Source organism: Equus quagga, chromosome 8 (genome assembly GCF_021613505.1).
Source record: "Equus quagga isolate Etosha38 chromosome 8, UCLA_HA_Equagga_1.0, whole genome shotgun sequence".
NCBI classification, from domain to species: Eukaryota; Metazoa; Chordata; class Mammalia; order Perissodactyla; family Equidae; genus Equus; species Equus quagga.
Window position 1 is genome coordinate 5,625,336 of NC_060274.1, and position 25,428 is coordinate 5,650,763.

Sequence of the window (25,428 nt, forward strand, 5' to 3'; positions counted from 1 at the left end):
TTAATTATATCCACCCATAAGTACTAGTTTAATAGAGAATATCTATGTTGCATTTCCCTGATGTCTTCAAATCACCTAGTGAGGAATATCCCTAGCATGGAAACACTGGCAAGCTACAGGGAGCTTAGAAGTAGAGTTGGCCACATTTCCCTCTTACCTAAGATATAAGAACTTCAGAATTGCTTCTTGTTTTAAGTTTTAGAGCTAATAAGATATTTATAAAACATAATTTATAAATCTACATTTTTAAAAAATTTTAAAAAATAAGAATATAAATTTATAAATAATATAAAAATGGCATAAATAAATGCACCTAGTTCAGTGTAAGGTACTATACATAAAGAAAAAAAAACACCTGTTGTTGCTGAATGTTCATCTTAAAGGTCACTATTTACTAAATTATGAGATTCCAACCAAAGAAAATAAAACTAGTATAAATTAACAAAACTGATATAATAAAACACGTTTCTACTACCATTCCCATGTTTACAGAGGCCATGCTAGGGAAATCTAAGGAGCTGGTCAATAAGGATAGAAATAAGTTCCAAGTCAAGTATATGCTTCTGCCTTTATTTTCTGTTAATGCCATTAAAATGAATATGCATCCAAATGTTGTGAGGGGAAACAAAAAACCAGGCAAAGCACACCATCCTAGGGTAGGCCATCTACGTGTTCCCAAAGAGTGAACTCAGAGTCACCACAGCACACTCACAGGAATACAACAGGGGATGTGAAATTCCAAGGGCAACGACAGTCAATGTCTGTCAGACACCATGCAAACTCCCAGCTCAAAATATCTGAATTTTTCAACATTATATCATGCTACTTCCCTTTTGATGATGTCATATCTTTGCAATGCTAAGTTTTCAGCGGTTGATGAAATAAAAGGAAGTCCATGCAAAAATCAATTTGGAACAGGAAAAGAAGGTGGTGGTAGTGTCCAATCTGATTCTCAAGTTTGAGAATTTGAACAGTGCTCAAGAGAAACACACATCTCCCGTTAATAAATAATGTGGTTATTTATGAATAAAATTTAAATTTTTTTTCAATTTAAGTTGTTTTGATATAAACGCTAATTAAGCTGCTTGGAAGTAACTATTTAATCAAATAAAAAACTACTAAGTAATTCTCTTTGCCTAGGGGACACTATGAAAAACTGAGAAACGAAAGAGTCAATGAGTCAAGAAATTGGCACCCTCAGGGTTATCTGTATGCCAAAGAATGTAAAACATATATATATATCTAATGTGGCAAAAAAAAAAATCAATTTGTTAAATTCAGATTTTAATTTTTATGTTTGAAAGTGTTGACAACATTTACTCACCAAAATTTGTGTTTTTACTTTTTTAGCTATTTTTGGAATAGAGCTAATAAATTAAAAAGTTACTTGTACTATTTGATGAACCTAAAAGTGTGTCTATATGCATATGAATAAGGGACTTCTGCTTTTGGCTAAGATAAAGTAACATGAACAAGATTCACTATCGTGCCTGAAACAACCAAAAAACAGGCAAAACAACCAAAAAACCATTCTCAAGCCCCTGGACCTCAGGTGATAAGGACAGTAAGGCTAAGTGATGGCAAATCAAGGAGGTAAGTCCCACTATTGCCCCAGCTCCCAGGCTTGGGAGTCTCCAGGCAGTAGCCCTGGGAAGAGTGCCAGGCTAACATGACTCCTTGGGTTGAGGAGACTAAGCTGAGAATCCAGGGACACCTAAGTAGCTAGAGTTCACAGAAAAAGAGTACTGGAAAGAGCTGCACAGAAAAAGAACTCTGGAGACCTGCACAAGGTCTACTCCGGCATTCAGCTGATGACTGATCAGTGCATGCACGTGAGGAAGCACTGGAGGCCAGGAAAGAACCATCCAGAGGATTCAAGGTACAAGAGCCAGGTTCTCACACAGAGCCAGCAGGAAGACTTCATGATTCACAGTGGGTATAAAGTGCACAGGTCTCGCCTCAGTGGTGGGAAATAATTACACCTGCTCTGAGCACTGTTCAGTGCTACCTAAATCTTAAAAGAAGACCTCAAAGGAGCAAACTCTTGCCAACTAATTTAACTGTGTCCCAGAACAAAGCTCAAGAATACTTACAGGAACACGAAATAACCACATAACAAGGTAAAAATCACACTATCTGGCAACTAATCAGAAATTAACAGGCATGCAAAGAAGCAGAAAATGTAATATATATAAGAAAAATCAATCCATCGAAACCAACCTGTAACTGACACAGATGTTGTAATTAGTAGACAGACACTAAAAGCTAGTACGTGTGCATCAGACACTAATGCGTACAGATACTAATACAAGGAGAATTGAGGAACATTTATAACCCAAAATATTTAAGAAAGGTCTAAGAATAAAAACTAAAATCATAAATGACTTGCCACAAACTTTTATACAAGGAGAAGACAAAAAGCCAGAGGATTTAAAGGAAATAATATTACTTACATGATAGGAACAGAGAACAAAGTTGTAGTATAACTTGACATTGTGCTTTATTGAAGGAATAAATTTTGGAGTTGTGAAACACCTTGGTAAATGTATACTCTTAATTAATTCAATAACTTAGGTGTCAGTTAAAAATACAAAAGTAAAAGAAAGTTATACTATCTTACTATTTGCTTCAAAATAAACAGTTTTGCTTACAGTTCTAAAAACAGTTGAAAGAACAAAAACATAGAAAAAGATGGTGAAATTAATGCAATCATGTAGCTTCATTCCCTCCTAAAATTCTCCTAAAATACTGTAGAGTTTAAAATGTACAATCTCATAAGGAAGAAGAAAATGGGAAAGGAAACAATGTAGGAACTAGAAAGCAGATGGCTAAGTAGTCAGGGACTGACTTAGTCAACCCCAGGAGAGGAGGAACCAATTTATATTGCAGACTTCCCCCAAAGGCCAAGGAAATTGGAAGCAATGGAAACAGGGGCAAGGGTAGGGCTAAGAGTGGAAGATTGGCTGAATTCTCATTAAGGAGCAGCTGAATCTCCACATCCCTTGTCCCCAAAGAGCTAGCTATCTGGCACTCTCTAATTCCCAGCAAAAGACTAGACACATATTCCTAAAAAGTTCCCCTTTCTGGAACTGGGTTTTGAGGGGCAGTTGATGGGATCATTTACACACTGAAGGCTAAGGTGTCCAGCCTTCACCCTGATTCTACACTCAGAGCCAAGGCAGCCCAGCCCACACAATGGGGCAGGACATTGAACACCTTTCTGTGAGAAGTCTGACCAGCCCAACAAACGGAAAACAACCTGAAGAAAGCAAACACTGAGCAGGGAGAAGAAAATCTCAAAAATCCTCAGAGAGTTAAAAAAAGATACTGAATCCTTAAAACAAGTAAAAAATGCTATTAAAAGAATTCAAAATATACAAAGGAACTCTTGAAACCAAAAATATGATAGTAGACATGAAAAACTTAAGAGGAGTTAGAAGATAAAAATTGAGGAATTCTCCCTCCAAGTAGCAAGACAGAGATGGACAGTGGTAGAGAGTAATATAAAAATTAGAGATCTAGTTCAAGAGGTTCAGAAACTAAATGACAGATCACCCACCAAGAAAAACAAAAAGGAAGCATAAGGGAGAAAAAATCATAAACATAATACATACTTTTAAAACAGAACTGAAGGATGAGAACTTCCAAATGAAAAGGGACTACTGAGTTCTCATACAATGAAAAAATGAAATGAAAACTAAGAAGGAACAACTAGTAGCAAGGTAAGTACACAATGTAGCAACAGGGAACCGATAACAAAAGAATCTCTCACAGAGCAGGAAGCGACTGTGGTGGTGGTGGCAAGACAGCAGAGGGGGAGACAGAGACCCTGGTTTTCCACACCAGGCCTTACAGATACATACTTTTAATCTATGAGCATATCAAACTTCGTTTAAAAAAAGATTTTAAGATCATTCTATCCAGAAGCCACATTTATCCAATTGTAGTCCATTCTAACTTAAGAAGAGATTAAGTAAATTCCTTCAATAGTGAGTTTTGAGCCTAGTAATTATTCAACATAAATATAATTTCTCCTGTGTTCTCTTTCTGTTTCTTATCTAATGAAGGCAATCTGGAATTGGCAAATACTATAGAGAAGTCAATAAAACATATCCACAAACGTTCTCTTTTAATCATAAACAGACAAGACATAGAATAAGATTATAGGGTGCCAACTTCTATACCCTAAAATACCTACATTAAGAATCTACTCCCCAAATTTCTCTCTTCAATATTTTGGGACAAAAGAAAGACTGAAATGAAGCAGAGAGGAGGGGTAACAAAATGGATATAGACCAAAAATGTTGTATCTCTTAGAAATTGTGATCTATGAGGCATTAATTTCTTTTTACAGATGTATTTCAAATAATATTTCAAATATTTCAAATAATAACAATCTTAGCTGAGATACTAATAGGAAAAAATAGCTCATTATCATGAATTATGATGTCTATTTTAGTGTTACCCAAACCAATGTCATTTCATGTTATGTGCCACCAAATCTTCAGCAATAGAGAAGAACATGGGATTTTTTGCATCAACATATTCCTAAACATACATTTCCAGCACAGTCCTCCCTGCTGATTTCTAGACCTCCAACTTCCAAGTGCCAACTTGAGATGTGTACGTCAGTGTTTTTAAAGTGCTCTCAAATCAACACATCAAAACGGGAGTTCATCATCTCCCTTCTCCAAACTTGTCCACAACTACGTCTCAGTTATTACTGATCTTGAATGAGTTTTCTGAAAAGCATGGATTTTTAACACTTGAGCACAAGCACCAACTGGTTTTGTAAAAAATCTTTGAAATGCAGTCATAAGCTTATTTGTGCCCTGACAGAGAAAGACTGCTGTACATTCACGCACCCATTCACTTTAATCCACACTAACTTCAAGTGCCATTTCTTACTCACTGTCCCATGATATGCTTATATTCCCTCCATGTTGTAAATAAACCAGCCTATTCCCAAGTTTGCGAATAGTTTAAGTTTTTGTTTGTCAATAGTTTTAAGTTTAAATTAAGCAATTTATTTATTGCCTAGGTCCAGGATGCCTCTTCTTTCCCCTTCTTTAATAGTGACTTTATCTTTTGTTCTAAGTATCATACTGTAGCTTACTGTTATCTATGCATGGTCTAATTCTAGCTATTAGAAAGTCTGATCCCAGTTGAATACCAGAACCATGTCTCATTGATGTTTATACTCTTGACAGTATGTATACACTGACTTTACACATATCGAGCACTAAACAAATCCTTACTGAATTGAGCAACTGAGCTTTTATTATTGAGCATCATTAAAATCAAATATCAAATTGTACATTAATAAATCGCAGCTTTCCCCACAGCGTTCTGCCGTATTCAGTATCACTCTGTCTCTGTCTATAGAAACCTCCACACCATCTCCCTTAATCATGAATCTTGGGCTCGGCCTGCTGTTTTCTGACTCCTAGTGAAGTTGCCATTTCCATTTGACAATCTTGACCTCCATTTTTTATTCTTGTTCTCTTACTTCTCTTCTAGTCACTCTCCCAGATTTTCTACAATCATGCTCACGAAGTCTGAACTCCACATCCCTCCACAGCTTTTCCTTTGCTCTGTCACCTCAATACTACCTTATTTCAATGTATCAGAAGAACGGAGTATAAGGGAAGAATGGGATATAAGGGTCAAAGTCTTTTTAAAACTCCAAGACTAAACTTATATCTTACTATAACAGAGCACCACAAAGATAAATTATATATAAGAAATTACTGTGTGTATAAATATGCTCAAAGCTCAAAACCGCTGACCTTGGATCTTTTGATTTGAGGGAGGCTGAAATGACAAGAGAGCTCTTAAGGAAATGGAATATACTTTACATAGTAAATTAAAGTTTAGTAGCATATAAAACAACTTTATAATACCATTCATACTTCATCATAGAGCAGGTAGACAATTACCAACGATACTTTATTATGGTCTATATTCTTGGCAAATATATTATAGAAAAGTAAATTTCAAATAACTCAGTCTCTCAGGTGACGCTAAAGAAACTCGGAAATGAAAATGATGATGATGATAATGATAGCTACGCCTTTTTTAAACACTTATTGCTTGCTGAGTACTATGCTATGCGATAGAAAGACATCACCTCATTCAATCCTCCTAACAGCCATGTGAGTACAGTACCGTCATTGTTACTAATTTGTTAACGAGGTCGAGGCAGACATGGCTTGTCCAAGTCACATAGACAGTAAGTGTTCTACAGCCCAGCTGAGGTACCCAGGCAGAACAACTTTAGGGCCTGCATCTTAACAACTAATTCCTAGTACAAGACATAACCTGCACGAGAGCCCTAAAATTAAGGAAATTGCCCTAAAACAGCTTCACAAATTAGTGAGAGTCAGAAACAAAACACTGAGGTCTCGAATCTTTAAGAATTTTTTTCTACTTTACCATTTTACCTTTCAACATTCTTTTGCATGGAATTCTAAGCAGATCTTGTCCTCACAGAGTTTTAGAGCTGACAGGGACTTAGGATGCAGATAAACAAACAGATTAATTGATTATTTGGTAAATCTGGGCTTTGTTTTTTTTGTATTGGTCCTGTCTCCTAATTCCAAGTCAAGTGCTCTTTCTCTCTCCTAAGTGAATTCCTGAATAAGTCCTGTGAAGAGCAATATCAAATATGAAAAACAATATCAAGAATAAAGTCAAGAGAAGCACCTGGTAAAAGAGATCTCTTACACCTACAAAAATGCTTTTTTCCTGGATGACAGAATTGCCTATCAAATTTCAATGACACAAATATACTAAAATGATAAACCTGTGACCACTTAACACACAGAATTCCTCCATTCACTAAAGTTTTCAATAGATGAGATTCTCAAAACTAAAATTTAGTCTTAATATACAATGCATATATCCAACATTATGCTAAGTCAGGGCTAATTGAAACCATCATCCTGAAAGAAGTTCTAACCATTAGTTTTAAATAAAACATCATCCACTTCATTTTGGAATCTGCTGTTTACAGGGATATAAAAATAGTAAGTAAAAAACACTCTCAACATTTGAGAAAATACTTTTGTTTCTGATTAAAAACAAAAACACCCGATGAGTCGCTGCCCTATGAAGTTTTAAATTAGGCTCTAATTACAGTATCTGTTTGAACAACAAAGTAATTCTATAACATGAAGTATCAGAATACACTGATTGTCCCAACTCCTGCTGACAGACTCTTTTAATTATACATTTCTAATCAGGAAAATGAGCACAAGACTTCTCCCCCTACTGTGCTCTTAATGTGAAAGTTCATGTGCCAAAACTTCCTAGATAGGAATTCCAAAAGTGTTATAATATTTAAGCAAACCACGGTTCAAATAACACACTTATGAATATATACATTTGAAGCCAAGTGATAAACTCAGACATGTAACCATCAGCAATTGTACCTACAATCAAATTAGCTTAAGAAATGTTGATTGACAAAATGGACATAAAGTAGACTTCACAGTTTAATTGCTAACTGACTCTAGTTATAAAGTTGAACTCAAAAATTTTTTTAACCTGAACGTAAGTCCAACAACAATCATGTTTTCAAAGCAAATTATTTTCTAATAATATACGAAGAACAAAATAATTTTATCTCATCTAGGCAAGCCTTTATAGGCAGCAAGAATCTAACAAATGCTTATTAAATTAAGCACAATGAAACATATTTGCTAAATTCAAAGAACTTTCATTGTTTTATGTCAAAGATTTTCCAAGTTATAAACAAAAGGACTATTCTTAATACTTTTCCTTCACAAGAAAAACCTATCTTCTACACACCCACAGCCAACATCATACTCAATGGGGAAAAAATGGAAAGCCATCCCTCTGAAAACAGGAACAAGACAAGAGTGCCCAATCTCATCACTCTTATTCAACACAGCACTGGAGGTTTTGGCCAGAGCCATTAAGCAAGAAAAAGAAATGAAACCAAATAGGCAATGAAGAAGTGAAACTCTCACTGTTTGCAGATGACATGATTTTATATATAGAAAACCCTAAAAAAAAAAATCCATCAGAAAACTATTAGAAATAATCAACAACTACAGCAAAGTTGCAGGGTGAAAAATCAACTTACAGAAATCAGTTGCATTTCTATACTTCAATAACAAATTAACAGAAAAGAACTCAAGAATACAACCTTATTTACAATCCCAACAAAAAGAATAAAATATCTAGGAATAAATTTAACCAAGGAGGTCAACCTATACAATGAAAACTACAGGACATTATTCAAAGAATCAATGATGACAAAAAGAAATGCAAAGATATTCTATGTACATAGGTTGGAAGAACAGTTAAAATGTCCATACTACCTAAAGCAATCTACAGATTCAATGCAATCCCAATGACATTCTTCACAGAAATAGAACAAAGAATCCTATAATTCATATGGGGCAACAAAAGACCCCGAATACCAAAAGCAATCCTGAGAAAAAAGAACGAAGCTGGAAGCATCACAATACCTGACTTCAAAACATACTACAAAGCTATAGTAATCAAAACAGCATGGTATGCGTACAAAAAAAGGCACACAGATCAATAGAACAGAACTGAAAGCCGAGAAATAAAACAACAGATCTATGGACAGCTAATCTTCGACAAAGGAGCTAAGAACACACAATATGGAAAGGAAAGTTTCTTCAATAAATGGTGCTGGGAAAACTGGCCAGCCACATGCAAAAGAATGAAAGGAGACCATTATCTTTCACCATACACACAAAAATAAACTCAAAATGGATCAAAGACTTGAAGCTAAGACTTGAAATCATAAAACTTCAAGAAGAAAATATAGGCAGTACACTCTTTGACATCAGTTGTAAAAGGATTTTTTCGAATACCAAGTCTACTCAGACAAGGGAAACAAAAGAAAAAAGAAACAAGTGGGACTTCATCAGACTACAGAGCTTCTGCAAGGCAAGGGAAACCAGGAACAAAATGAAAACACAACCCACCAAGTGGGAGAAAATATTTGCAAATCATAATATCCAACAAGGAGTTGATCTCCATAACATATAAAGAACTCACACAACTGATCAAAAAAAAAAAAAAAAAAACCAACAACCCAATCAAAAAATGGGCCGAGGATATGAAAAGACGTTTTTCCAAAGAAGATATACAGATGGCCAATAGGCACATGAAAAGATGCTCAACTTCACTGATCATCAGGGAAATGCAGATCAAGACTATGCTTAGATATCATTTCATACCTGTTAGAATGGCTATAATCACCAAGACAAAAAATAACAAATGTTGAAGAGGTTGTGGAAAAAAGGGGAACCCTTATACACTGCTGGTGGGAATGTAAACTGGTGGCAGCCACTATGGAAAACAGTATGGAGATTTCTCAAAAAATTAAAATTAGAAATACCAGATGACCCAGCTATCCTACTACCAGGTAATCAGCCAAAGGACTTGAAATCAACCACACAAAGAGACTGATGTACCCCTACGTTCACTGCAGCATTCTTCACAATAGCCAAGACATTCAAGGAACCCAAGTTCCCATCGACTGATGATTGGATTAAGAAGATGTGGAGTGTGTGTGTGTGCGTGTGCACGTGTGTGTGTGTGTGTGTGTGTGTGTGTGTGTATAAATATATGGAATACTATCAGCCATGAAAAAGACAAAATCGTCCCATTGCAATAACATGGACGGACCTTGAGGGTATTACATTACGGGAAATAAGCCAGACAGAGAAGACAAATACCACATGACTTCACTCATATGTGGAAGATAAACAAACACACGGACAAAGAGAATAGATTAGTGGTTACCAGGGGGAAGGGGATTGGGGGGTGGGCACAAGGGGTGAAGCAACACATTTATACGGTGAGTGACAAATAATAATGTACACCTGAAATTTCACAATGTTATACACTATTACGATCTCAATGAAAAAAAAAGACAATAACAGAACATCAGAAACAATTTGATGCCAGTATTTCCCCCCATGATTGGGAATGATCCAAGTATGTTCCCTATGAATACTTCCATTCAGCATGGTACTGGAAGTATCAAGCAATTAAATGAAACAAAACAAAGTGATAAGCACTGAAATGGATAATAATTATATTACTCAGATTATACAGTTGTGTGCATAGAAAATCCAAAATAATATAAAGATGTATCACTCAAATTAAGAAGGAATTTCAAATGTCATTGGATACATGGTCAATATATAGAAATCAACTGTATTTCAGACTTCTGGTTCTGGATCAAGATGATGTACATGAAAGTCTCCCCATTCCTTGCCTTTATATCAGCAAGCCTGATTTATACTTCTGACCTTCAGAATTGTAAGGTAATAAATCTGTGTTGTAGTAAGCCACACACACACACACACACACACACACACACAAACAACAACTATTTCCTACAAACACAATACTAAATAATTGCCAGGTATGTTCTCCTTCCAATTTTCATATGTTAATTCCATTAATTTAACTGTAATTAATGTGTGTCTGAACTAAACTTATGTACTGCCAGTTCTAGCCAAATAATACTGGTCTGTCTCAGTGATGATCAAAACTAGTAAGATTTCTCTAGATCAGAGCTGCTTTTAGTATGCAGAAAGAATTTTGGATGCGACTGAGAAGCTGAATATGATCCTGATGATACCATAGTTAAGGTTGAAAAGATTGAACTAAATATGTGCAAAGAGTTTCCCATAAAAAGATAAAAACAAACAGGTGATTTTTAATTTCATTTCTCAGCAAGTTTAAAGATCACTGTCTGGCTAACGTTTAACAAAAACAGAGAGTAGGAATAGAAATAAAGAACTTGCGGGAAATCTTTACTTTGGGCTGAGTTCCTGTTTCTAATGCTCACTTACATAAAAGTAGTTATTGCCCATGGAAGCATGAAATACTTCTTTATAGCATTAATAGAATCCTTTCACTACCCATATGTGAAATTTTGTATACTGGGTCTTATTCTCTCCACTATCTAGCAGACATAAGAAAAGATTATTAAAGACAGAAAAACAATCGTTTGTTTTAAAATGTTAAATTGCAATATTTATTTGCTGAGGGTACACCAAGAAAAGATTTTTTTTAAAAAAAGATTAAAATAAAAAAAGACTAACATTTCTACTTATACTCATTTTCCTTCTCAAATCACCAAAACTCAATTTCAAAAATCATCTCAATGAAATTTTCCCCAGGTCCTCTCAGACAGGATATTTCCTGTATTTCCATTGTATCATTTGTTCTTTTGACATAGTAAGTCTGATGTGTATCGCTATCTAAAAAGCTTCAGCAAGTCTGGAATCAGACTCATCTCCATATCCCTTAGCAATGACTATAATATAAACGCCCCATAACCGTTTAACATTTACTACTGCACAGAATGAGACACAAAAATAAAGTCACAGCTAATATTATTAATAACAAAGTAACATACACAGGGTTTTGTACTCAGCATTTTGTATCTATAAAGTTAATCAATCCTTTTAAACCTGAGAGGTAGGTATTATCATCATCGATTTCTTCTTTAAAAATGAGATAAGCTAATGGGCAGAAACTTTACTCAACATCACTCAGCTAAACTGACCTGATATCAGACACTTCTGCCTTAAACACCTGACAGCTAACAGTATACTAAGTAAGACAAGAAAGGTTAAACATAATATTTAAAAACCAAAATAATAAAAAAGATTAAAACTATTTCACTGAAAACAATAACAAGAAACGAGATGATTATTTTGACAAATTCACCTACAGGATAACTTACTGCCTCAAGCAAAGACCATCACTAGGTCTATGGATGACAGTTTTAAGGAGACGGGAAGAGGGTGGCAGCTCCTGGTTCACTGTTAGAAAGCTCCATTTGCCCGAGGGAATTTATTCAGAAAGTAAGTTCTACAGACATTCAAAACAAAAGGAAACAATTATTTGTTTTAGAATATGATTTTTAAATATGAATTTTGAATATTCATTTGCTGATATTCTAAAGGAATTTATGATACTACACTTACTAGTCACTTACTAGCTGTCTAATCTTGGGCAAAATATCTGAACCTCGGTTTCCTCATATGTAAAACAGATGTAAGTGTAGTATTTATGTCACAGGACTGTGATGAATTCTAAATGTGTTAGGTTTGTATAGCACATAGAAGAGTACCTAGCATCTCGTAAGAGCTGTGAAACTGACATTACCATGGTTTGAACAGCCTATCTAAAATCAAAGAGCGATAAATGATTATAGGAAATGACATAAGCAGGAATACAGAGAAGGGATGACTGAATAACAGCAAATAAACTGACATGACTAGAGGTTATAATTTACAAAAATGAACTGGAAAAGTACTTTGGGGATAAAGAGTACGAGCTTAAGATAATCTATTTTTAATTAGTCAATAAAAAGATATTAAACATATTAAATAAAAACATGACATTATTTTAAAGTATACTTTTTAGGAGAAAGAAGCTTAAAGGATTTGGGGTTGTAGACTGGAGGAGAGCTCAGCTGATCAAAAACACTGGACTGCCCTCCATACAGGGTTTGGATTTGATGCATAATAAAGGAGGATGACTATAGTTTCCCAGGAAGAGGAATAAACCATGATTATTCCATGAGCTCTACACAATATAGACTAAAAGAGTAGTAAAAGGAATTTATAAAAAACTGATGAAATTGAAGAATGAGTTCAAATATTACTTCTTCCATAATATTTTCCCAAGTTACCCTATCAGAATTCATCTAAACATTCATCATATTAGTCTGCCTTACTTCCTGAAGCAAGAGATCACAGCCTAATGTTATGTAATTAGGATTTCCAAATGTAAGAGAGCAAGAGCACATGGTTCATTAATGTTATGGTCCGTTAGGACCGTAAGACAGAAGACAAAGAGCAGCTCCATTACTTGTAGCTGTTACTTTGCTATGTCCCACTCAACCTAATGCCACTGTGGAAATTTATAGCATTCATATTGCCCAAATATTAATTCACAGCTGCCTTCATGTGATCTTGAACCCATCAGTGAGAAACGGCATCACAAACACAATTGTGTAGAATAATAACCTTAACCTATAATTGCTGATTTAAGAATGCATATCTGTGGGTGTATGGGAGAGCCATGCTGTTATAACTGAACTTCGAGATCCTTGGTAAAGAAAAAAAGCACAAAATTTATAATTGTTTTATATTCCATGGGGTTAAGCACCTATCAAGTATTCATATTCACTGACTGATAACTAGAATGTTAAGTTTGCTCCAAGCCCTAAATCATCATTTACTCATTACAGCATAGAGAGCAAATATAAAAAGAATTGGTTAGGTAGGAAGGTAACACAGAAGAAGGTCTCTCCCCACTCCCTACCCCCAAAAAGTGGACAGGGTACATAATATAGTAAGCAATGAACAGACTTCTATGCCAGCCTATTTTAGTGCCTTATTTCAGCCTTATTTCGTTATCTCTGTAACATTAAGCAACTATTTCTATAACCTTGAGCAACTCGTTCATATATTTATTTATTTAATAAATATTTATTGAGTTTTTCTATTACACAGAAGGTAACAGATGCTATTCACCATCTAACTAAAATATGAACACAATGGAAAGCATCTTCTGAGGTACAAAAGAAACTTTACAACCACCATACGCAATCACTATAATGCTTATGAATTAAGCTACCATTAACAATTACTGTGGTTAATTTTGAGAATGAGCTGCAATTTAAATAATGTAAATAGTAATCATAATTGGAGAAAACACCTTCTTGAAAATGACCCAGATACCTAAGGATCTATCAACCGTCTATATTCTAAAACGATAAATATAAAAATACTAAAGGTAATCCTTTAGTATTTATTTACTAATCCTGAATGGTAGCTATCATTAACCATATTTTACAGATGAGGAGACTTAGAGAAAGTAACTTGTCTTAAGCCTTTCAACCAGTAAGTAAAAGACCCAGAAGGTGAACACAAATCTGACTTTCTCGCACGTCCTCCCTCCACCATGCCACACTGTAAGTATCATCACTGAACTCATCCTTTTTGCCGGTCCACATGAAATCTGACATTATCTCTAAGGTCCCCTTCTTGTCAAGCTGTCTCAAGAGCTCTTTCATCCTGATTTTCTGTAGCAGTCCTAGTCACTGGATTCTTATTAATGACACATTTTTATAGACAACTCTATATATCTACACATCTCATCTTTTCATTTCTACTATGGCTACTTAAAGTCAGGATTCCTGCCTGATACTTCGTAAAATATTCTTCACATTCAGATGTTTATTTAGTGAAACAGTAAGAACCTGGTGGGAAATGGGAGAAAAAAATACCATGTTCAATGAACACCAATTCTACACCTAGTTCAGCTCTCTGGTTTTCTCTATAGAGCAGAACAGGTACCGACAGATCCTCAGTGAACAGAAAGCCCAATGACTACTTTCATGCTGCTCTGAAAAGAAAGGGAAAGAAATACTGAATAAGTAAATTCAGACATCCATAAAAAACGCAAACCTTGTAAACACCCATTGCATTTGGGACGATTTGGAACAGGCGAATTATAGTGGTCTTTCTAGGTTTACTTAGTCAAATCTTCTTGCCAAAATATAAAATTGACATTCTAAGAAAAAAATGAATTTATAAATAGAATTAACTTGACTTTCTTTGAAAAATAGAGCATTTTATTCTAATTGTTCCATGCTGAAAGAAGTGATTTTACTCTAGGCAGTTAGTAGAAACTATCAGACAATAAATGGAACCCTAACCCTCAAAGTCTGCAGCTCACAAATTGCAAACAATTTACATACCTACATGTACAAATTTAACCTTAATGTTGTTAACAACACCTAAATTTACATCCCTTGCTCATCAAAGAAATATAATATCCTTTGATATCCATAAACAAAGTAAAGGCCTTTCTCCCAATAAATACAAAATACTCTCTTCCTTAAAATATTCAAATGGTTTGCAATCATTCTGAAAAATATATTCGGGAAACCTGGATGACTACTTTAGAAATGAGACTGTGGCTCCCCTCAGTTATGCCCAGCTTTGGAATAAAACAGAACATGCGACCAACGAAAAATTACTTCTATGTAAAACAGTGTTTTGCAAACGTGCTTATCTGAGCCACTTCTAATCAAAATCTATACTTGTCCATCTTGCCGGTAAATGGGCAGGCACGGTATCTTATTATCTTTAGCACTTAGCAGATAGCTTATCACAAAAGAAACTTTATTAAATGTCTATTGAATAAAAGAATCGAGAAATGAATTAATTTCAGTTTGTGATTTGTTTTTCCTAGAAAATAGGATTTCTCTAGCCAGCTTCTATAATTCCCTTTCCATTTATGACTCAGACAACTCTCCAGATAAGTTGAATTCTAATAAACTGGAACCTTGTTTAGATATCTTGTTTCTGAATTACTGCTTTCCTTCACATCAAATGTTAAAAGGACTTTGTACACTAAATATATAAAACTGATGCCAGGAAGAAAAATACAGAACAAATTGGACAGGAGCAGGTAAACCTATCTATTAAATATAAACTAAATACAGTCCAAAAATGGACCAGGTAACTCCTAAGTGATCTTAACCTTCTGGAAATAGCTGTGTATCTTCTAACAACATTTAATTTAATTTAACTTTTATTTATTTATTTTTTTTAAGATCGGCACCTGAGCCAACAACTGTTGCCAATCTTCTTCTTCTTCTTTTATTTTTCCTCTTCTCCCCAAAGCTCCCCATTACATAGTTGTATATTTTAGCTATAGGTCCATCTGGTTGTGCTACATGGATACCGCTTCAGCATGGCTTGATGAGTGGTGCCAAGTCCGTGCCCAGGATCCGAACCAGCGAATCCCCAGGCCACCGAAGCAGAACACAAGAACTTAACCACTTGGCCACGGAGCTGGCCCCAACATTTAATTTTATATCCCTTGCTTATCACTGACATTATTCTTTAATATCAATAATTGAAATAAAGTGAGCTACTATTTAAGAAGAAAAGTTAGTTATCTGAGTGTGTCAACTTAGCTAGGCTGAACTACAGCTGCCAGAATCCCATCCTAGTGTGTTTCCAGTTAGGGTGAGCAAAAAAGTGTATTCTTCCCAAGAGTTGGAGGACAAAAGGGAGGCAGTGGGGTCACTTTTGTAGCATATACCCACTTTCTCCCAGCAATTCAACCAAACACTAATCTAGGTGTGACTGCGAAAGGATTTTGTAGGCATAATTAAAGTCACTAACCAGCTGACTTTACTCAAAAGGGAGATTATACTGGGTGGGCCTGACTTGTTCAACTGGAAGCCTTTAAAAGAGGCACTAGGCCTTCTCTGAACTCAAGATACTCCAATACTCCAAACATCAACTGGGTCTACAGATGCTCTTCCTTCCCCCTGGATCTTCCTTCCTGACTGCTCTGGACCCTTGACTAGGAGCAGGTACAACTGTGTAAGCCAATTCTTCATAATCAATCTCTGTGTGTGTGTGTCCTGCCGCTTCTCCAGTTGAATCCTGACTTACACACTTTTCATTAAAGTTTCACCTCCATAAAAATTATAAAATAAAATTTAAAGTATCTAATTAGGCCATGAAAGCCATAATTATACCCTATGATATAAATACAAGAGGCTAGCTTTGGTCAGTATGTGTTTCACAGTAGTCATAATATGTTTTGGAGTATTTTTAGGCTAAATAAATTAAAATCTATTCCAGAACGTCAAATAATGTGGACCAAATCCACAGTGCTAAGAAAGAAAGAAGTATTCATTTTAGTGCGAAAAAATAATTTCTTTAATAAACATGTTGGAGTAATCCTTATTCAATAAACATGATGGAAAGTAGTTAAGACAGGAAAAATGAATTCTTCTTGAAATAAATCAAGGCATTAAAGGCATATTGAAAAGACCATAAAACCCCAAATTTAACTAGATACAAGTAATTTAAGATGAATTTTTAGAAATTCTCGACTTAATCCAAAAAAGACCATATTATAAGATGCAAACGAGACACACAGAGTAGAATGTACGTATGTGTAGCATGTATGCACACATATTTTAACTTTCTACAAATAGTCTGCACTCGTAAGACATTAATAATCCATAGAAAAATATTCTAATTTTGACCTCAACACCCCAGAATACAACTACATTTAGTTGGTTACTGTTCAATCATGAGAGGATTGTCTTTGAAAATAATTTCCTACATAAATGAACAGATTACATCACAATGAGGTGACAGATTTGAGAGAGATGAATAGTGAAAAGCTTTGGTCACGTATTAACTATCTTTGTTATTTAAACAGAAAACAGAAGCTAATTACCCATGCCTCCCCCACAAAATCTCAAGTATTCAATATTTCAAGTGTTTCTTAATAGTTTAATAAATTAGACATAAAATTCCATCTCACATACAGAGTGACTCATCACTATGTCACCATGAAATAAGGGCTCCCTTTCCAACTTGTTCTATGTATTAAAAACATCATATATTTTTAACACTGAAGAGAAAAGTACTTAGAATAATAATTAAAAACTGTGCCCTTTTTTGAACATCACAATTTCAAGACTGAGTAGATGTTGAATCAAGTGTATTTGATCAAATTTATTCCTTTTCATTACTACATAATATTCTCTTATAGGAAGAATCCAGAATTTCTCTCTCTCCATTTATGCTCTTTCCAATTTTATATTATCATAAACAAGGCTGCAGTGAACATCCTCATTCTATCTTCCAGGACATCTCTTAAGGAAATTACAAAAAAGTGGAATTTCCATAGACAAGATCTTACCAAACAAATTAAAAATCCACTATTAATAGACACTGCCAAATTGCTCTCCAAGGTGGCTGTACCAATTTACACTCTTGACCTCAGTGCATGGGACTTTGTGTTTCTCCACATCCTAGACCCAGGTAGTATTTTTATTTTTGACAACTTGATGAGTGTCATATATCACATTATAGTCTCATTATAACATGTATTCTCCTGAATATTAACAAAATAAAGCATCTTTCATGTGTTTATTGTTCATTCAGGTTTCTTGTTCTGTGAGTTGACGATTCACTATTGGATCTGTGGTCTCGTTTCTGTTTTTGAATGAATTCTTTATATATTTTGAACACAAATACTTTGCACGGCCTGTCCTTTAATGGTTTATGGTGTCTTTTGCATAGCAAGGTTCTTTTCCCAATGTACTCATATCTATCCATCTTTCTTTTTGAGTTTCTAGTCAGTAATCTTTCTTTAAAGTCATAAATACACTCTCCTACAGTTTCTTCTAACGGCTAAATTTTTTGCTCTTCACTTTTAGATGCTTAAGTCATCTGGAACTTCTCTTTGCACACACAAACTCAACTGCCCTGTCACTTAGTGAACAGTCACGTCTCCCGCTCCTCTTTTGCCATTCCTCTGCATCTACCCCTTCTTTCCACAATACACACACACATATTGTACTAAAACAGCTCTTAGTCTAATCATACTGGTCTACCTGCTGTCCCTCAGTAATATTAAAAATTAATAAAATGATAGAATTAAATGCACTCAAGGCACTCCTCCATTTTGTTTTACTTTTCTTTCAGAATTGTCTCAATCACCAACGGACAGTTTTACTGTCTTAATTTTGAAACCAATCAATTCAGTTCCACACACAAAAGTTTTATTATTTTTTAGAAAGAAAAAAGAATTTATTAGATTTTATTGACTATAAAGACTGATTGAGAAACAAATGATATTTGTAAAATACAGAATTGAAGTTATATAACTTTTCAAATTTATAGCTCTAAAATTGTTCACTGCATTTTCCATGATTTAAAAAAATATCTCCAGTATTTCTAATTTGGCCCTCACTTTCATTCTTGATATTTACTTACACTATGTCACCTACTCTAAGGCATTTCTTTTAAAATATTTTAACATCTCTGAAACCTGAAGTGTCTTGCTAATGCTGTAAGCCAGGCAGCAGCAGGACACAGCTGTCCCTGCCTAAAGCACTGTTGGGAGGAGCAGTCTGCCTCAACCCCTGAGCATCCCTGCAAGTTGCCATGGGGTATGCCAGGGTACAAGGTTACCTATCTCCTCAAACTGAGCAGTTTCTCTAGTCAGTCACAGAGGCAACTAAGCAGGTCAAGGAGACCACACATCTTGACAAGTGCTCACTCCCACGGGGTAGAGACTGTACAGTCTGTCTGCTGCTTGTTCACAAATGCTGGGGACCTGGCCCCAGCTCCTCTTCAGCAACACAGCCCACTGAGTGTACAGCCTCAGCTGGGAACTGGGGCTCAGGGAATCAATGCAAATATGCTGACACTCTGCTACTGCTTTTGCTGTGAATAGAAAAGTCTGGTCTCTGATCCAGGAGTCTCTGGTCTTCTGCCAGCATCCTTAAAACTGTGATGGCAAGTTAACTTGTTAACTTATAAGTAAGATAAAATCTCAGACCCTTTACTGTTCTTGACAACAATGTGTATTAAAACTTGGAATGGCTTGGAAAAGAATTCTAGGGAAGAATAATGGAGCACTCCTTTAAAAATGCTGCATCATAAATATTCCTAGTATCACAGATTACCATACGGCATGAAAACCTGAGTAAAAAGATAGTAGAGAACTTTGAGAAAGTCTTAGAAATTTGATTAATTTCATTTACATCTTCCATTTAACCTATATCACAGAATGTAATGAAAAGAGAAGACTAAGTAAGTCTCTGTAGAATTATAAATTCTGTGTTAACAGCAAGCTTTCTGTCAGTTTATTTGGTTCTTTTTACTCCTTGGTGGTACATAAAATAGTGCTATAAATAAAATCAAATGAGTTCTGCTTCTCTCTTTTTTTCACTCATTTTTACATAAGTTTTCCTACTCTGTGGAATTTCAAAGAAACATCTTTTATTTTAGTTAATCATCAATATAATATTCAGGACATTTGCTATTTATTAGATTTTGCTCTTTGCTTTACTTCTTTTCTTTCTTTGCTTTGATCTACACTTCACTGTTCTTTCTAGATCCTTAAGTTGAAATGTACTCCATTTGTGGCCAACTTTTAATTTTTAATTTCCAGCTCAATCCCATTGTGATTAAAGAACACACTGTGAATGATTTTAGACTTCTGAATTTTGCTAAGGCTTTCTTTATTGGCCCAGCACACAATTTGGCAAAATGTTTGACATGCACTTTAAAAGAATGAATTGTCATTGTTGGGTACAATCTTCTTTTTTAGTTAATTAATTCTGCTAGTTGTATTGTTCAGAACCTCTGTATTCTTATAGTTTTTGTCTGCTTGTTCTATCAGTTATTTAGAGTTATTTTAAAATTATAATTGTGGATTTATGTTTTTTCTCCTTTTAGTTCTGGTAATTTTTACTTTCTATATTTTCAAGCTATACTATTTGGTATACACAAATTTAAGATCCTGATCTCTTCTTGTTGAACTGATCCTTTTATAAAACTTATAATTTTCTATGTAAGAACCAGGAAGTCTGAAAATAGTTTTACTTCTTCCTTTCAAATCTGTATGCCTTTTTATTTCTTTTTCTTGTCTTATCACACTTGCTAAGACTTTCAGTACAAACTTGAATAAAGATGGTGAAAGCAAACATCCTTGGCTTGTTCATGATCTTAGAAGAAATGCACTGAATCTTCCATTGCTGAGTATTATGTTACTAAAGGTATTTTCACAGGTGGTCTCTATCAAATTGAGGAAATTTCCTTCTAGTCTCAGCTTGCTAAGAGGTTTTATCATGAAAGTGTACTGAACTTTGTCCAATACTTCTCTATTCAGGTAATGAAATAATCATATAGTTTTTTACCTTTATTCTACAGATGTGACGAATTACACTAATTCCCAGGTGTTAAACTAATGTTGCCATGCCAAGATATACTCTACTTCTTATTGATGTAGTATCCTTTCCATCTATCACTGAATTCAATTTACTAAAATTTTATTAAGAAGTTCCTGCATCTATGAGGAATACTGATCTTCATTTTCCTTTTCTGGTGGCATCATTATCAATTTATGGTGATAAACTTAGTTCCTCCTTATATCGTTTATGAAAGACTTTATATAGGATTCACACAATTTCTTTTTTAAAGTTTGATAAAATTCATTAGTATGGCCATCTAGGCTTCAGATTTTCTTTGTGGGGCAATTTTTAATTACAAATTCAGCTTCTTTAATCAATATAGGGCTAATTCAACTTTTCTGTTACTTCGGGGTAATAATTTGCTTTTTTCAAAGACATTTCATCTAAGTTGTCAAATTTATTGGCTTAAAAAGTTGCTCACAGAAGTCCCTCAAAAGTCTTTTTATGTCTGTAGGATCTATAGCGATGTCCCCTGTTTTATTACAGATACTGGTAATTAGCATCTTCTCTCTTTCGTTCTGGATAAGTCTAACTATAGCATTATCTACTTTATCAATCTTTTTAAAAAACACTTTTTAGTTTCATTGTTCTTCTCTACTTGTCCATTTTCTATTTCAGTAATTTCTGTTCCTATTTTTATTATTTTCTTCTTTCTACTCACCTTGCTGTAAGGTAACGGTTTGCTGTATTTTTTTTTTAACTTTAATTAGGCAGAAAATTAGATAATTGATTTAAGTTTTTAAATATAAACATCTACAGACATAAATTCCCTGTAAACACTGCTTTAGCTTCATCTCACAAATTTTACATTGCATTGTCATTATCATTCAGTGAAAAATATTTTCTAATTTCTCTTATGACATCTCTTGACCAATGGATTGTACAGAAGTGTTTTGTTCAATTTTCATATATTCAGTGTTTAATTCCATTTTTTGTCAGAGCTCATACTCTGTATAATTTCAATCTTTTCAAACCTTATGGCCTAGTATATGTTTTATCCTATTTAATGTACCATGCGCACTTGAAAAAATGTGAATTCTCCAGTTGTGAGGTGTAATGTTTTATAAACAACAATGAGGTCAAGTGGCTGATAATAATGTTGAGTTCTTCTCAGTCTTTGCTGATTTTTTATCTTGTTCTATCAACTGCTGAAAGAGTTGTGTTAAAATCTCAATCTGATTGTGGAATTATTGTCTATTTCTGCCTTTAAGTCAATTCTTGTTTCATGCTTTAAGTGACTCTGTATTAGTGAATAAACATTTATGATTGTTATGTCTTCCTGCTAAACTTTTATCAATATGAAACATCCCTTTACCTGATACAAATTTTTTCTGTTGAAATCTATTTTACCTGATATCAATAAAGCCATTCCAACCTTCTGATTACTATTTTCTTGATATATCTTTTTCTATTTACTTTCAACCTACTTCTATCTTTTTATTTGAAGTTTCTCTTGTTGAGAAACTTTAGTATAGCTATAAGTACAGCTACATGCTTTACAATATATAGCTGGGTCCTTTTTTTTTTAATCGATTTTGCCAGTCTCTGCTTTTTCATTGGAGTGTTTCTTCCATTGTTATTTAATGCAAATATTAATAAGATTAGGTCTGGCTCTACCAACTTTATTACTGGATTTCTATACATAGCCTCTGTTTTTGTTCCTCTGCTTTCCTTACTGACTTTTTAAAATATACTATTTCAATATATTCTGCAATTCCATTTTAGTTTTCCTTAGTGTCTTTTTACCTATATTCCTTTGCATTATATTTTCAGGGGTTGCTCTGGGGGTTATGATATAAATCTTTCACTTTTCAAGGTCTACTTATGATTAATATTTTACCACTTCACATAATATGTTGAAACCTTACAACCATATAGGTCCATTTTTACACATACAGAGGTTAGAAACTCCACAGGACAATGGTACAGGCACACTTTGGAGATGCAAGTTCAATTCCAGACAACCACAATACAGTGAATATTGCAATAAAGCGAGTCACAAACTTTTGGGTTTCCCACTGCATATAAAATTTATGTTTATACTACAGTCTGTTAAGTGTGCAATAGCATTATGTCTAAAACAAACCAAATGTACATACCTAAGTTAAAAAATATTTTATTGCTAAGAAATGCTAATCATCATCTGAGCCTTCAGTGAGTCATAATCTTTTCACTAGTGAAGCGTCTTGTAAAAAAAACACAGAATCTGTGAAGCACAATAAAGTGAAGCAGAATAAAATGAAGTATGCCCGTATTTTTTTTTCCTCTTTAAATAGTCATACATATTATGTAAAAATTAAGGGGAAAAAGAACCCCCCAATCTCCCACCAAAAAAAGAGAATCTTCTCTATTTACCCAGAGATTTATCATTACTGGTGTTCATCATTTCTAAGTAACAACTTTCCCTCTGCTCTGACTTCTCTTTAGCCTGAAAAATTCCCCTTTAGCATTTCTACTATGCAGGTCTGGTGGTAATGAATTCTCTTAGTTATCTTTTATTTCAAAATGGCCTTTTACCTTCATTTTGAAGATATTTTCAATGGTTATAGAATTCAGGGTTGACTTTTTTTCTTTTAGCATTTAAAAGATACAGTCATTCAGCTCTTGACAATGGAGATAACATCCTGAGAAATGCATTGTTGGGTGACTTCATCACTGTGGGAATATCATAGAGTGTACTTACACAAACCCAGATGGTACAGCCTACTACACACCTAGGCTCTATCATACTTATCATTGTGACCACCATGATATATGGTACCCATCACTGACTGAAACCTTGTTACACAACACAAGACTGTAGTTTACTCTTTTTCTGGCCTCTCTGCTCTCTGATAAGAGGTCAGCCATTAACTGTATTATTGTTCCTCTGTATATAACATATAATTTTTCTTATTGCTTTCAAGACTGGCTCTTTAATCTTGGCTTTCAACAGTTTTACTCTAATGTGCCACACTGTGGCCTCCTTTGTGTTCCTTTTGATTGTTGTATGATGAGAATCTTGAATTTATAAATTTATATCTTTCAAGAAATTTGTGAGATTCTATGCCATTATTTTGTCAAGCATTTTTCTGTCTCACTTGCTCTCTCCTCTTTCTGGGACTCCAATTATACATATGTTAGAACATTTGACATGTTATTCCCTTTTATTTCAATTTTGCTCCTTTCCCTGTTGTTTACAATGGATATCTATTGCTCTATCTTCAAATTTCCATACTGTTTCCTCAGCAGTTAAATCCATCCAGTAAATTTTTATTTCAGATATTCTATTTTCAGTTCTAAAATCCCCTTTTGGTCCTTTTAATTGTTTTTACTTCTCTGTTAGGACTTCCTATCTTCTCATATTTTGTCTTCCTTTATGAAAATCATTTTAACAGCTACTTTAAAATACCTATCTTGTTAGTTCCAACATCTAGAGACTGTTAGCAGTTGATTTTCTTTTGAGAATGTGATTCATTTTCAGGTTTTAATTTTGAACTGTATGCTGATTCGGGATTCTGTTACTTTTTTTTTGAGGGTTTATTCTTATGTTAATAGGCAACTGTCTTGATTCAATTCAGAACTCCAAACTTTGTTTCTTGGGTGCCAAGTCTGGTCCCAGTTCAGATCTGTAGCTGAGGTCCTTTAAGTCTGTTCTGCACATGTGTGATTCAGGGGTCAGCTAGAATTTGGGGATTCCTTCTCTGTCTCTGTTCCTTCCTTTATTCCCCTTTCTCCGACAACAGGGATTTCTCACAAGTTGGAATTAGTGCCGCCTACTGTGCTTGATCCCAAGCTAAAAGCTAGACAAACAAGCATTCATTGTATAAACTTGCCTCCTCCAAGGGCTAACTCCATTCTAGCTCTGCTTGTATTCATTCCCCAGTGCCTTGGGGTAGCCTTGTATTATATAAATATTTTAGTGTTGCTTTCTGCAGGTGAGTCAGTCTGATAGGAAATCATTCATTTATTCCCGGAAGCAGAAAGCCTCAAGTTCTTCAAAGCTCTTTCTTCCAGAGGGATAGCAATAACCCAGTATTCAAATTGGCAGGCACCTTGGCCCTGGTTCTAGTTACAATACTCTGTCTTCTTCCTACTGCCATCAGGAACATCTCCTAGGTGGCAGTCATAGCTTTTAGCCTCTATTCACAGGTGATTATGTCACCCCAAAGCTCAGTTTACTTCAGTGAAACTGGCTTCAATACCCCTTACCTATACTCAGAAGCAATTTCCCAGATATCTTGCCCTTAATCATGTCAGAACTGAGTAAGTCTTCTATTTTACTCTTTGCTTATAGCTATGTGTTTCTGGTTCTTATCTGTATGCTATGGGAAAAAATTCACAAACATTAACCAACACTGTTATTGGCAATATAAATCTTAAAATACAATACTCAAAGAACTAAAGTTATGTATGAAAAGAGAAAATTAATTCAACAGTAGAGATGAAGAGTTCCAGTGATTAACTCAAATACAAGATGCTAATAAGGATCACATTAATTAAGCATCCCTCAATGTCTACAACGTGCCAGGCACTGTGCATGTTAGAGACGATAAAGACAAAGTTACCACTCTTAAAGAACTTTTTAATCAACCACAAAACAT

General features: G+C 34.6%; 1 protein-coding gene across 7 annotated transcripts in view; it reads right to left on the reverse strand.

Moving 5' to 3' along the window:
- QKI (QKI, KH domain containing RNA binding) overlaps window positions 1-25,428 on the reverse strand; it is a 142,782-nt gene that overhangs the window by 45,073 nt on the left and 72,281 nt on the right. The window lies entirely within an intron of this gene.